At 56.1% G+C, this 12,938-nt stretch overlaps 1 long non-coding RNA gene across 1 annotated transcript; it reads left to right on the plus strand.

Moving 5' to 3' along the window:
• The first annotated feature begins 6,167 nt into the window (after positions 1–6,167).
• On the plus strand, positions 6,168–7,256 carry LOC120600666 (uncharacterized). The gene is made up of 3 exons (XR_005652256.1): positions 6,168–6,594; positions 6,701–6,866; positions 7,032–7,256. It is a non-coding gene; the product is annotated as an uncharacterized LOC120600666 (long non-coding RNA).
• Positions 7,257–12,938: the final 5,682 nt, after the last annotated feature.

Genomic DNA, 12,938 nt, shown 5'->3' on the forward strand with positions numbered 1-12,938 from the left:
TAAACGACTTGTTTCCCAGACACTTGAGCCTCGGCGTCTCTACCTGCATGATGGAGTAGCTGTCTGGCTCCTGCCCTGCTTCCCCAAGCCAAGCTGACCTAGTGCAGGAAGCTGTTTTTCTAACCTGAGGCCTGGGGCTCCTGTGTGTGTTGAGGTCCATCAGAGGACAATTGAACCGCTGACTTCTTTGGGGTGTGGATGGGGTGCAGTGGAAAGGGATGAGGGACAGAGGCACTGCCTCCAAGCACCTTTTAGCTTTACCCAACCCCAGGCTGCCCACCAATTTTGGGGTCCTCATCCCTTTCTTCTACCCCTACCTGGATCAGGGGCTTTTTCTCCATGGTGGTCCCTTCTTAAAACTGGGACGAACCTTCGGAATCCTCTGTAATGACACCAGCAACTCAGGCATCTCGAGCTCTCACTCGCTATGCACACCTTGAGGGCTTTATGCCAGGTGGCCCCTCTCTCCCCGCCTTCCCGTCAGAGAATAGAACTGAACCTAAGAGAAGGAAGGGGCTGACCGGGGTCAGCCATCGAGCTGGCGGCAGAGTCAAGACTGGAATCGTAAGGCGGGGCTTCCCCAGGGGAGTGAGGTGGGGACATCCAGGGCTCTTTCCCCGCCCAGAGGAAGACGGCCACACCCGGCTGCGCCAGAGCCCGAGGAAGAGGACCAGAGGCCGGCCTGGGCCACGCTCTCTGAGCACCTCCATTAACGGGTGTATCGTATATCGGGCTCCCGCCAACCGCACCCTGCATGATGCTCTCGATGACACACTCCAGAGACGGCCCATGTGTATGTAGTTCAGGGCCACCTCATTCCCTGCTGTTGACACACCTGACTCCCTTACTCCATCAGCAAACATTGGGCCCAGAAAGACAGTCTCATTGGCTGACAGTGTCCTATTCCCGGCTCCCCTCCCTGCCTAAACAGACAGCCCTGTTTGTCCTATCTGCCAGCCACCAGGACCTCACTGTCACCCAGATCCCAGCCTCGTCAACAACTCGCCCCCCTCCGGCCCCCACAGAATCCCTGTCAGCTGGAGAGGCCATGGCAAACTTTTAGGACAACCTGTAACCACCCACCCAAGCAATGCCTCCTCCGCTGTCACAGATGAAACAGAGGAAGGAATGGCCAAAGTCACAGAGCAGGAGGGAAGGACCAGCATCCAACCCTCAGCTGGTGTTTGAGCCTGGCCTCTGTGCCTTTGCGTGTGTTATTCCTTCCTCCAGAAAAGCCCTTCCCAGTGCAGCCCCAGCCTGCGAATGAATGACAGCCTCATCTGTACCCCCACATCTCTCATACTACCCACTACCTTCTTCATCGCCCTGCAAGCTCCTGAAGGTCAAAACCTGGGCTGATTCATCTCGGGGTCCCAGCTTCCAGCCCAGGGCACTCAGAGTGAGGCCCTGATGAAGCGTTGATAAAGGGTTGGCCAGAACAGATCTCAATCCTGACCCAGCCGGGCCCATCCATGGCCCCTCAAATCCCTGTACCAGCTGCCTTGGGCCAGGGCTATTCTGAGAGGCCTTTTGCCTCCTCCCCCCACCCCTCCACCCCCTGCCCGCCAACTTGTTCCAGGATCCCAGGGGGCTTTTAAGACCATGGTCTCCCTTGCTTGCTCGTGCCTGGGCCCAGCCTGGGCAGAGCCTTCTCTGGGCTATGGTGGGTGAGTCAGGGGCAGACTGTAAACAACTCCATGGAGCACTGGCTGTACCACCAAGGCCTGGCACTCGTCCTAGCCATGCCGGGGGATCTAAAAGGAGACACGGCTGGCTCCCACGCACCCACTATGGAAAGAAGAAGGTGGACAAGAAACAGAGTTCCAGATTTGTGTATCAACACGTGCACAGAGGTCCGCAATGCAGCCCTGCACAGGGAGGGCCCAGCAGAAGCTGGAGGATGGGAGGGAGGTTAATCAGTAAGGGACCTGCAGAGGGGAGGTGGGGCGCCCACTGGGAGTTTAAAAGCCACCAGAATTTATTGAGCACCTATTATGTGACAGGCACTGCTAAGGGATATCACAGTGAACAAAACCAAGGGCCTATGCTGCAGAGAACAAGAAAAGCAGAACAGGGTAAGGGAGAGTGTGAGGCGCTGCCTCATTCGCCACTTGTAAGATATTATAGAAAAATGAGATCTTGGAGAGCATTCCAGCAACTCGACAGATGGGGAAACTGAGGCCCAGGAGGACTGAGAATTTGCCTGGGATCCCACAGGAAGACAGGGCAGAGGCAGACTCCAAGGCCTTGCACGCGGCCTAGAGGCGAGGATGACCTCAGTATAACTCATATGGGGGGCCCTCTCTGCCCCTTGGGGGAGGGGCGCAGGGGCCCCAGGGCATACAGCAGCAGCAGGGTAAAGCCGGTTCCTAAGTCACTCAGCAGTGGGTTCCCATAGCCAGCCTTCTCCATCTCCCCGTCTGTAAGCGGGCAGCTCTATCTCCATGCTCCTGCTGACAGAACCAAAAACAATGCTCCTTTACTCCCCTGGGGCTGCCAGGGTGGTCTGGCGTCTGAAAAGTCCCCCACCTACACTGCATGCAGCCCAGGCGTAGAGCTAGGAACGCGCAGTGACTAGTTCCCGGGCACCCACAGCCTCGCCACTGCAGGGTCAGGCTGCGGGCACTGACATTTCAGAGGCTCCCGCTCCGCTAAGTGAACATTAGACACAGATTACTGAGCCACTGAAATCTGTGGCCGCCTCCTACATGCTGTTTGATAAGCTTTTATTGTCACTTCCCTCTTGCGCTGCATCCCAGGGCCCTGGGGCAGCTTGCTTGCCTGGAGCCAGGAGGCTGCCAGGTGTGTGTGGGGGAGGCGGGTGTGGGGGCCGTGGATGGCACAGAGCCCTGGCTGGGAGCCACTGCTTTGCTGTGTTACCTTGAGTACGAAGCTTGCCCTTTCTGGTCTCACCTGGAAAGAGCAATAATGCAACCCGAGTTTCCTGTCCAGTGGCCCCTTCACCAGTCCACCCATGGGTGCGATCCCAGGCAAAGCGACCTATTCTAGGGTCACTAAGCCAGCCCTCCCCCACTGACCCCTGACCTCTGCTTTGTCATTCTAGGCCTCTGAACCTCTCCTGGGCTCTTCTTAGAATCCTTTCTCCAGTGCTACCTCTCCCTTGTCTGGGCTCACTCTGGACAGTGTCCTGGGCCACTGTGCACGTGGGCAGGCCACGGGACTGGGGCCGGGTCTTATTATCCATTGGATCCCCTGCATAGGCCTGGGACATAGCTGATTTCTATAGCTGTCCATTCAGTCATTCAACAAACAACTCTTGGAGCAAACTGTGTACTCCACTCCATGTTGGGTAGTAGGATACAGATATTAGAGGCAATTAAGGCAGAACTTTACTCTCAAAGAGCTCCTGGTCTGATAGGGAGAAACACAACTACATAGCAGGTGATCAGTGCCCCGGTAAGGGAAGCCCAAGGAGCAGCAGGGGCACACATCAGGGCTATCTGACCCTGAGAAAACCAAGGAAGGCTTCCTGGAGGAGGCAACCTCTAAACGATGATTTGACGGCTCAGTCGGAGTTATCCAGGTAGAGGAAAGAGTTCCAGGAAGAGGGATTAGCCCAGGCAGAGGTCTGAGTGTAGAGGAAGCACAGCGTGTTCTTGGACCTCTCAGGAGCTGGGCTGGCCTCTTTGCTCCTCCCTATTGCCCGGCTCTTTCCACACCTCTAATAAAAAAAGAAAATATCATTTCCTCCCATTGGGTCAGCTTCCCAAACCCCTATGCCTGCCTAAAAAGGCCAGAGAACTCCCAGGAGGCTGGCCGGTTGCCCCGTGCCCCCTGATCGGGCAGTCATGTCTCTGTTCTGTGCCTTGGTTGCCTCTTCTGTTAAAAGGGGTGGGGCACTCAGGCCCACGTGATTAGGAGATCTGGAGGAAGGGAAGGCAGGCCCAGGCCTCTGGCTGCCTGGCCACGGGGTGCAGCCTGGACTGGGGCCTGGGTCCAAAGGAGTGGGATGGGGAAGACCCTTGGTGCTAGTGCCCACCAGTCTGAGCCCAGGCTGTGGACCCCTGTCCATCACTCAGGAGTCTCTCTTCCTGGGCCACCCTCCCTCCCTCCCTCCCAGCCACTTTGGATGGGGATAAAAAAAGAAAAGAAAGAAATGGTCCTCCCACCACCTGGCAGGCGTGCCCACGATGAGAAATGCTTTCTGCTGATCGTGGTCTCTGTGGAGCCCCCGCTCCCACCCAGCCTTACCTGTCGTGATCTTCTGGCTGCCCGCCTTGTCTTCCCCACCCCTGGACTAGCAGGGGAGGGGGTGGCGAAGACAACTCTCCCGGTGGGCTGGCGGACGCGGAGGGTAGGTGTAGGGGTAAGGGGACGGACGGGTAAGGGGGAGCCTTAGAATCGGCTGGAGACGGGTCAGTCTTCCCTTCCCGGTTTATAAGGCGAGTGTGGGTTGGAGGCGTGGGCGGGAGTGGAGTCCATGATCAGCAGACAGGCTAAGCCAGGCTCAATTCTCAGAAAGGGCCGGACCCGTACCAAGGGCTCAACAAGCTTACGGAATCAGACTGGCGGAGTCAGGGGGGACATCAGAAATGGTCTCACCCAATAAACGTTAAAACTGAGGCCCAGAGAGGGGCCTGGACTCTCCCAAGGTAACACAGCAAGTTAGGGAAGGCAGTCGGGACTAGCACTCAGGCCTTCTGAGTCCAGTCTCAGGGCTGGAACCAGCGGTGGGGATGCACGGGGTCAAGGTCTAAACCTGACCTGACCATAGCTTCTGTTCCTCCCGTATGCTGCAAAGGTTTGTCCCGCAGTGGCCTGGGTTCCTGTCCCATTAACCAGGCAGGGAGAAGAGAAATTCCTGCCTGGATATTCTGGGAAGCCAGACTGCCGGGACTTTTGACATTCCAGAATTGCAGACATGCTGGCAGGAAACTTCTGGATACAATAATGAGTGCATAGGGTGTTTTACAAGGATTTAATGCAATGATGAGAACCTACAGAGGTAGGCTTAGCCTCGTTCACTACTGTATCCCTAGCACCCAGAACACTGCCTGACACACAGCAGGCCCTCGATAAAAGGGAGCAGTTACCATCAGTCTGCCAACTACTGCTGACTTGACATCACCAGTGGACAAAGAAAGGGGTAACTTCGGCAATCCCATAGTCCCCTGAAAAAAAGCAGAGAGTCTGGTTGTTGCAGAGGGCGGCAGCCACTGGCCCAGAAAGAAAGGCTGTGCATCCTCAGGCAAGTTCCACCCCCTTTCTGTTTGGTTTCTTCTCACAGTACAGGGCGGGCATTGCTCAGTGTTGACTGAAGCGCCCTCAGCTCCAGGAACTGCTCCTGGACCCTCTGCCATTGGCCTGCCTGAGGGCACTGACCCTTCCCCTCTGGGGTACCCAGAGTGGGGAGTCGAAAGGCACGGCTGTACATGAGGAGTGGAAAGAGACAGCAGCCAGGCTCTGCAAGGTTCGTGGGAGCCCAGGCTCTATTAGGGTGCCTGCTTGCAGGACATGTGAGTGATCAGGGCAGCCAGTTGTCAGGGCAAGACTCCAGCCAGGCCTGAGAACCTAGCTGATGGTGGATGCTGGCTGGGTCATTACAGAGGTGAGGGGTGGGGCTAGGGCCTTGCTGAGCACTTCATCGGTCCCCACCCCCACTCCAGGCTTCCCACCACCTGGCACTTAGCGGCTGCCTCCCCACCCCTCCGCCAGGCATTTGGGAATGGTGAGGAACACTGCGGCCCTCGTAACAGACTATGAAGCCCATTCTGGCTATTAGTTCTTGCTCCTTGCAGGCCCCCCGCGAGAGAGGCTTTATTGCTCCCTCCACGCTGCAGGGGGCTTGGGGGATGAGTGAAGTTCCAGGAGCAAGAAGAACAGGTCCCCTGCCAGGCTGTGAGCCCTCCCGAGGGGTGCCAGCTCATTCCATGGTGTGTGCCTCCCTCCCCCGCCACCCCGCACATGGCATGAGCTCTCAGCAGAGACCCCTGCATCACAGCCTTGGGGGAAGGGTTAGCCAGTGGGTTATTTTCTAGGGCGTCCCAAAGGCCCAGATCTGGAAGTCTGCAAGTCAGAAAGCTCTGGTTTCTGGAAAGAGAAAGGAACATCCTGCCTTGACCCCTTGGAGGAAATGGCCTCCAGGGGCCTGGGAGGAAAAACAGGAAGCGCCTGGCTGGGGAGGAAGTCCCTGGGGGTGGGGCCTGGGGAGGAGGTGCCAACCCCAGCCTTTCTCTCCCTGCCTGCCCTGGTGGGCTCTGCTGAAGGAGAGGCCAGTGGGGCCCTGGCTGTGGGCTGAGTTAGGGACTCTCCTGGGCTGGACCGGGAGGGTCTGTCCCCAGCTAGCTGTTGCCCACCTGAGGTCTAAGTCAGGGCCGCCGGCTCACACGTTGGGAGCCGAGCCCTGGGGTTGAGGGGACAGAGCCCTTCATCAGCAGTGGGGGTGGCAGTGCACAGATCTGACGCCAGCCCTCTCCTCCCCACTGCTTGGCATGCGGGGGCCGAGCACAAACTCCCCTCCTCACGCTCACTCTAACTCTTCGTTTACTGAGTAATCCACCCGGGTCTGAGTTGCCTGGATTATTGCAACAGCCTCCTAACTATTCCTGCTCCCTCTTCCACGTCCAGCAACGGGTACAAAATAGCACGGCGCAGAGTGGTTTTTCCTACCATCGCCCCTGTTTCACAGATGAGAAAACTGAGGCATGGGGACGTTTAAAAAAAAAAAAACTTGCCTAAGGTTATACAGCAAGGGAGTCATGGGGAAGAATTCAGACGTTGGCTGCCTAACTGCACCGTCGTTGCTGGTAACTAGAATGCCAAGGAAAGCACCGGACCCTCTCCTGGAGGAAGCAGAGCAGAAAACACCTCAAATTCAGCACAGCTGGGGCGCCCAAGAGTCCGAGGTGGGCGGCTGACCTGGGCGGGGTGGGGCGGAGGCTCCCTGCTGATGATCCCTTCACACCACCCCTCCTCGGCGACTGTTTCTCACCATCTCCTCCCCTCACACCCCGTTCCCGCCTCCCCCACCCTCACTCTCAGTTGTTGACCTTGTATTCCACTCCCCAAAGGCAAGCTAGTCTCCCAGAAGTGCTTCCAGATTCACACGGGCACATCCGCCCCCACCCGCATCTGAACCTACACGCTCTGCCTCCCCCGTCCGGAGAGACGTGTCACCCACGCTCCCACCACCGCTCGGCACGAGCCCAGCCCTCTGCTGCGCTCAAGGACGCTCCAGCAAGTCCCCTCACGCGCTCTCTCCCTCCTGCACCATCAGCTTCGCCCTCTCCCCACCATCGCTGTTCCTTCCCATCCGTGAACAAACTCCCAGTTTTTCCTCCCCTCTCTCACAGACCTGCCTGGATCCCACTTCCCCTGCCAGCTACCCCCCACCTCCCTGCTCCCCTCTGCAGGGGAGCTCTGCAGCCGCTATCATCGGCTCCTCTCCTCCTGTTCCTGTCAAACCCACTCCAATCTGGTTTTCACCCCCACCACTTCATCGAAAATGCTCCTGTCAACATCTCCAGTGGCCTTCGCGTGGCTAAACCCAGCCGTCCGTTCTCAGTCTTGCTGCCACTGGTCTTCCCCGCAGCATTTGACAGTCTGGCACTCCCTCCCCCTGAAGCGCTCTGTCTGCTTGGTTTCCAGGCCGGCTGTTGGCTTTTTCCAACCTCTCTGGCCATTCCTTCCTGGTCTCTTCGGCTGGTTCTTGCTCCCCTCCTAGCCCTCTCACTGTGGGGTGCCCCAAGCCCAGTTTCCGGTCCTGGCCTCTCTCTGTAACTCACTGCCCTGGCCATCTCACACCGTCCCACCGCCTTAAGCACCATATGTATGCCGCTGACTCTCAAACCCATTCCTACAGCTTGGAACTCAAATGCCCACGGTCTCCTGGACACCTCCTCCCTGAAACAGACTGCTCGAATCTGTAGCGTGTGAGCCTGAGCTCCTGCCCTCCCATGTACAACCTGCTCTAACACGTGCATTCTCCACGGGGGCGCTATCTTCCTCAAGGAGGTGGAAATTGGTTCTTGGGGGACAAAAACTCTTCGATATTGCAATGGTTTGTGACTCTCTGAAGGGCCAAAGTGAATAAACATATATACATAATAGCTGTGGTATTAAAATTTCATGGGGCGGGGGATGGCTGGAGAAAAAGAATTCTAGAAAGTCTCCTTGGGGGTGGGTAATAATGAAAAAACATGGAGAAATGCTGCTCTAACACAAACTTCCCGTTCCGGCTGACGGCTACCCTATACCCTCACTCAGGCCAAAACCTGGGCGGTGCTGTCACCTCCTCCCTTTTTCTCACAACCCACATCCAATCCATCAGGAAATCCTGTTGGTTCAGCCTTCAAAATAGATCCAAAATCCAACCACTCCCCACCACCCCCACTGCATCCACCCGGGTCTGAGTCGCCTGGATTATTGCAACAGCCTCCTAACTATTCCTGCTCCCTCGACAAACTACCAGAATGATCCTTTTGCAGTATGTCAGCTCATGTCCCTCCTCTGCACAAAACACTCCAGAAGCTTCCCATCTCTCAAAGTTCTTACAATGATCCGCAACACCCCCCAACTCCCCGCTTACTCTCCGGACCTCTTCTGCTGTTCTTCTCTGCCTCAGTCACTCTGCCCGATCCCCACAAGTCTCATAGCTGTTCCTCGAACCCTCCAGACACAGTCCCACCTCAGGGCCTTTGCACGGGCTCTTTCCTCCTCTGGTGTACTGTTACCCAGCTAGCCACAGGGCTAAATCCCTCTCTCAAATCTTTGCTCAGATGTCACCTTCTCAGTGAGGCCAGCCTTGACCACCCTGTCTTAAGGTTGCAATCCGTCCCCAGCATTCCAGAAACATGTGTTCCTTAACCTTTATTTTCCCACAATACTCATCATCGTCTAACATACTATGAGATTTACCCATTTTCCTTATTGCTAGTGGTCTATCCCTCCCTCTAGAAGCCAGTTCCCCAAGGGCAGGGGTCCTAGTTTTGGTCACTGCCATATGCCCAGCATGAGAAGAGTGCCTGGCACACAGGCGTGCCATGATCGGCATGATCAGATTCCCAGAAAATCACATCGAAGACCCTGGATGCCCCCCCAGCTTCCGTCATATTGCCCCGCTTTTGCACTTGCCTTTCCCTCTCTCTGGAATGCACCCCACACCATCCTTTAGCCAGTGCTCTCTCACCCTCAGAACCCTCTCACAAATCACCTTGACCGTCTCATTAGGCCGGGAAGGGCCCTGCCTGTCAATCAGAGAATGAGCTTTTCCTCAAGAGCAATGGGGTCCCATGGAAGGGCTTTGAGCTCAAAGCAACATGGTCACACTTGTTGTTTTGATGTTCAGAGGACAGTGGAGAGAAGGGGAGCCAGCTGGAGCCAGAGGAGGGGATGCAGGGAGGAAGCCGACGAGAAATGAGAGCGTACCTGGGCTAGGGCAGGGGATAGGAGGCAAGGGAGGCCGAGAAGGACTGGAGAGAGAGCCAGGGGAGGGAAAGGCTAGGACTTGTCACCAATTCAACGTTCATGTAAGGAAAGGAGGGAAGGTAGGAACACGCCCAAGGTGTCTGATTTATAGGGTCAGGGGCGGGGGATGCGGGGGGATGATACACTAGCCAAGTGCATGGAATGGGCAGGAAGCACAGATAAGAGGGAATAAGGTTTATGGTAGAAGCTTCTCTATCCCCCACTACAGCCTCCACCCCCCTTCACTGGGGGCATCTTGTAACCCAACACTTCTAGCTATAAAGAGAGAAGCCCACGGGGATTTGGGGAAGGATGGGGCTTCCCTGGGGAATCAGACCTTGGACCTAGGATGGAAGGGAGGGGCCCATGCAGGGGGCTTTTTCAGAATATAGGCCTGAAGGCTATGCCCCCAAAAAGTCCACACACGCCTCACTTTCTGTATGGCCTTGTTTGACCAGAAGACAAACAGGACAAGGAGTGGCCTTTGTGACATCATGGGGATTCCTGAGCTCAGCCCAAGGTGTGGTGAGCAGGAGAGGACAGAGGGCAGCTTTTGGTCACAGCTGTGCCACAGAGCATCTCCCTGGAGGAGCCAGAGACACTCAGGACCATCTCATCCCACATCCCCATATTGCAGACGGGGAAACTGAGGTCCAGAAAGAGAATCAAGCTGTCATAGGGTACAGTTGATTTTCCCAGGGAGAAATCAGCTTCCTGGAAGGAAGGACCTACTGATCTGATGAGATAGACTAGTAATTATTAGTCTATCTCGTCAGACCAGTAGGTGTGGGTGTATGTGTGTGTATGTATGTGTGTGTACGTGTGTGTGTATATATACCCTTTCTTCCTGAGTGCAGAGGCCTGCATATCCGAGAGCTCATTCATCTGCAAGATCCCCCTCTGGGACGGTGGCAGGACCACTTTGTGCAGATGTGAAAATGCTCTGCCATGGCCCTCCCCTCCATAACTTTCCTTTTCTTCTTCAGTCTCTATATGTCTCCTTTCTTTTTCCACCCAATTTAATTCAGCAAAAATTTAAGAGGCGCAAAGACTGGGTATTTGCGAAGCTTCTGAATTTTCCCAGGGCCAAAGTCATTGTTCTATCTGCTATGGTTTCAGAGCACTTTGCTCATACCTGCATTTGTACACATATTGCTTCTATATATCCTGGAGGGCAGGGCATGGTCTTACTCAAGCTTGCATTCCCCCATAATGCCTAGGCCAGGGTCTGGCATTCAGGAGCCTGGAGAAATGCTTGCCCAGGGAAGACATACCCCTGAATGTGCCCTGAGCATTCTTCCATTAGTGCACTTGTCCCACTGCATGCCATTTACCCAAAGGAGGAGGCCGGAGGAGGGATTCTGTATATGCACTATGTAGCACATAGTAGTACAATGTCTGCTGAACGGATCAATAGACGAATGAATGGATGAAGACAAGGATGGATAGTAATAGGTAATCTTTGCCTTTAAAGAGCTTCCAATCTATTGCATGGGTCAGACAGGTGGGCAGAGAGCAGGATTGTACAAACACTACTGAAGTAGACAATTCCATCAGAGCAGTGCTGAGGAAGTACTGTGGGGCTACGGAGGAGAGCTTGGACTCCCCTGAGAGAATCAGGGATGGCTTCCTGGAGGAAGTAGCATTTGTGATGGGCATTGTAGGGTGGGAACACAGGGCAGAAACTCAGGAATAATTTTTTGTTGAAGGTAGGCAAGACAAGGAGGGCAGGGTCATCGACCTGGGGAGGACTCCACATCAGGCAGTTTCTTGTAGCTGACTCCACAGGAAGTGGGGAGCCATAAAAGCTCTAGGGGCGGGTTGCTGGGGAGCATGATCAGATTCCCAGAAAATCACAGTGAAAGAGGGCACTGGACTGGAATGGAGAAGGCAGGCAACTGGTCAGAAGCCGGTGTTGAAGCAGAGGGCGAGAGCGCTCTGTCTGACTTAGGGAGGCCGCTGCCAAGTTTGTGATGAGGGTGTGGGAGCCTCCACAGAGAACAGGTCTGAAGGATCTGGAAACCCGTTCGATGTGGGGGAAGAGCAGTGGGAAGCTTTGGGGAACGGATCTGGAGCTTGGGAGAGTGCTGGGGCCTTAACAGGCCGGGTGAGATCCCAGGGAGAGGCTGCTTCCCAAGTAAGGTAATGAGTTCACTCTGCCCGGGTGGAGATGCTTCATTAAGAAGGCAGATGCCAGCTTGGGAGGGAGGTCAGGGCCCCAGAGACAGGAGTTGGGCTGAAGCAAAAACTAAGGACGTAGGAGTGGTTGAGCTCAAGCACGAGAGAATGTGGGGTGAGAAAGAACAGCTAAGGACAGAGCCTTGGGAGATGCCCACAGTTGCAGGGGTGGAGGTGGGGGGCAGGAGAGGGATCCAGGAGGAAAGGGAGCAGCCAGAGAGGTGTGGGGGGTCTCCATCTTCTCCTCTTTTTCAGTGCTGCCCTACCTTTGCTCCCTACTCACCTCCTATGAGCTGAGCTAAATGGGGCTTAAAGAGCCCACCGAGGCGCCCGTCCAACCTCAGGAAAGTTCCAAGGTGAAAGGCAGCAAAGCCCAATAATCGAGTCTAGAACTGGTCAGAGCTGGGTGAGACTCCCAGCTACTCCTCTCCCTCACCTCTCCTAGCTGTGTGACCTCAGGTAAGCCACACCCCCTCCGATCCTTAGCCTCTTCATCTTCCGAAGAGGATCGCAACGGGCCTTCTTTATCCGGCTGCTGTGACTATTAAGTGGGATAATGTGTGTTATGCACTTGGCACTTGGGCCTGGCAAGCTCTCAGAGCTCAATAAATGGTGGCTGCTGCTATTATGATTATTACAGGGCCGGGATTGGATTCTGGCGCCCAGCAGCCTCCAGAGCCCTTAGCGAGAGAGGAGGGCCTGGTGACCTGAACTCGCCCAGCTCCTGGAGTGCCAGGGCCCCTCCTGTTACCCTCCCAAGCGCAGGGCCAGGCATCGTGGAACTGGGGCGGTCACAGCTCTCTCGGGGCTGACAACCCTTACACCCGCTGAGAAATAGGACACCCAACTCCACTGCGGTCTTCATCTCCAGCTGGGGCGCCAAGATGGGGCCTCAGTCCCGGGGTCGAGGCTCCTTCGGAACCTGTCATACCCGGAGCTGGACGCACCAGTGCGTCCTTCTCCGCTGCCAGCGCGTTGGCGTCCTCTTCCCGCACAAGGTAATTCACCAGCTCACGCGCGCTCCGCGCCCCCTCGGCGCACGCGCATCCCCGCCCCGCCCCCCCCTACCCCAGCCCGCGGGAAACTCCAGGAGCTCTGAGTGGGTCTCTCCAACTTGGTAAAAGGGAAAGCGCTGGGGGCGCCCTTCGCGGGGCGATGGCGGGCCTGAGCCCAGTACCTGTCCCTGGCCCCTCACGGATTCTGTAGGTGGGGCCCACTCCAGGGCCTTCTGCGTGGCTATGTAGCAGTGGCACTGGCTGTGGTGCGGGCCTGCGGAGTGGGTGAAGGTCTCGAGTTGATGGGTGCTGCCTCCCGCCCTTCAGTTTCCCGGGCCT

Source organism: Pteropus medius, unplaced genomic scaffold, assembly GCF_902729225.1.
Source record: "Pteropus medius unplaced genomic scaffold, Ma_sr-lr_union100, whole genome shotgun sequence".
Lineage (NCBI taxonomy): Eukaryota > Metazoa > Chordata > Mammalia > Chiroptera > Pteropodidae > Pteropus > Pteropus medius.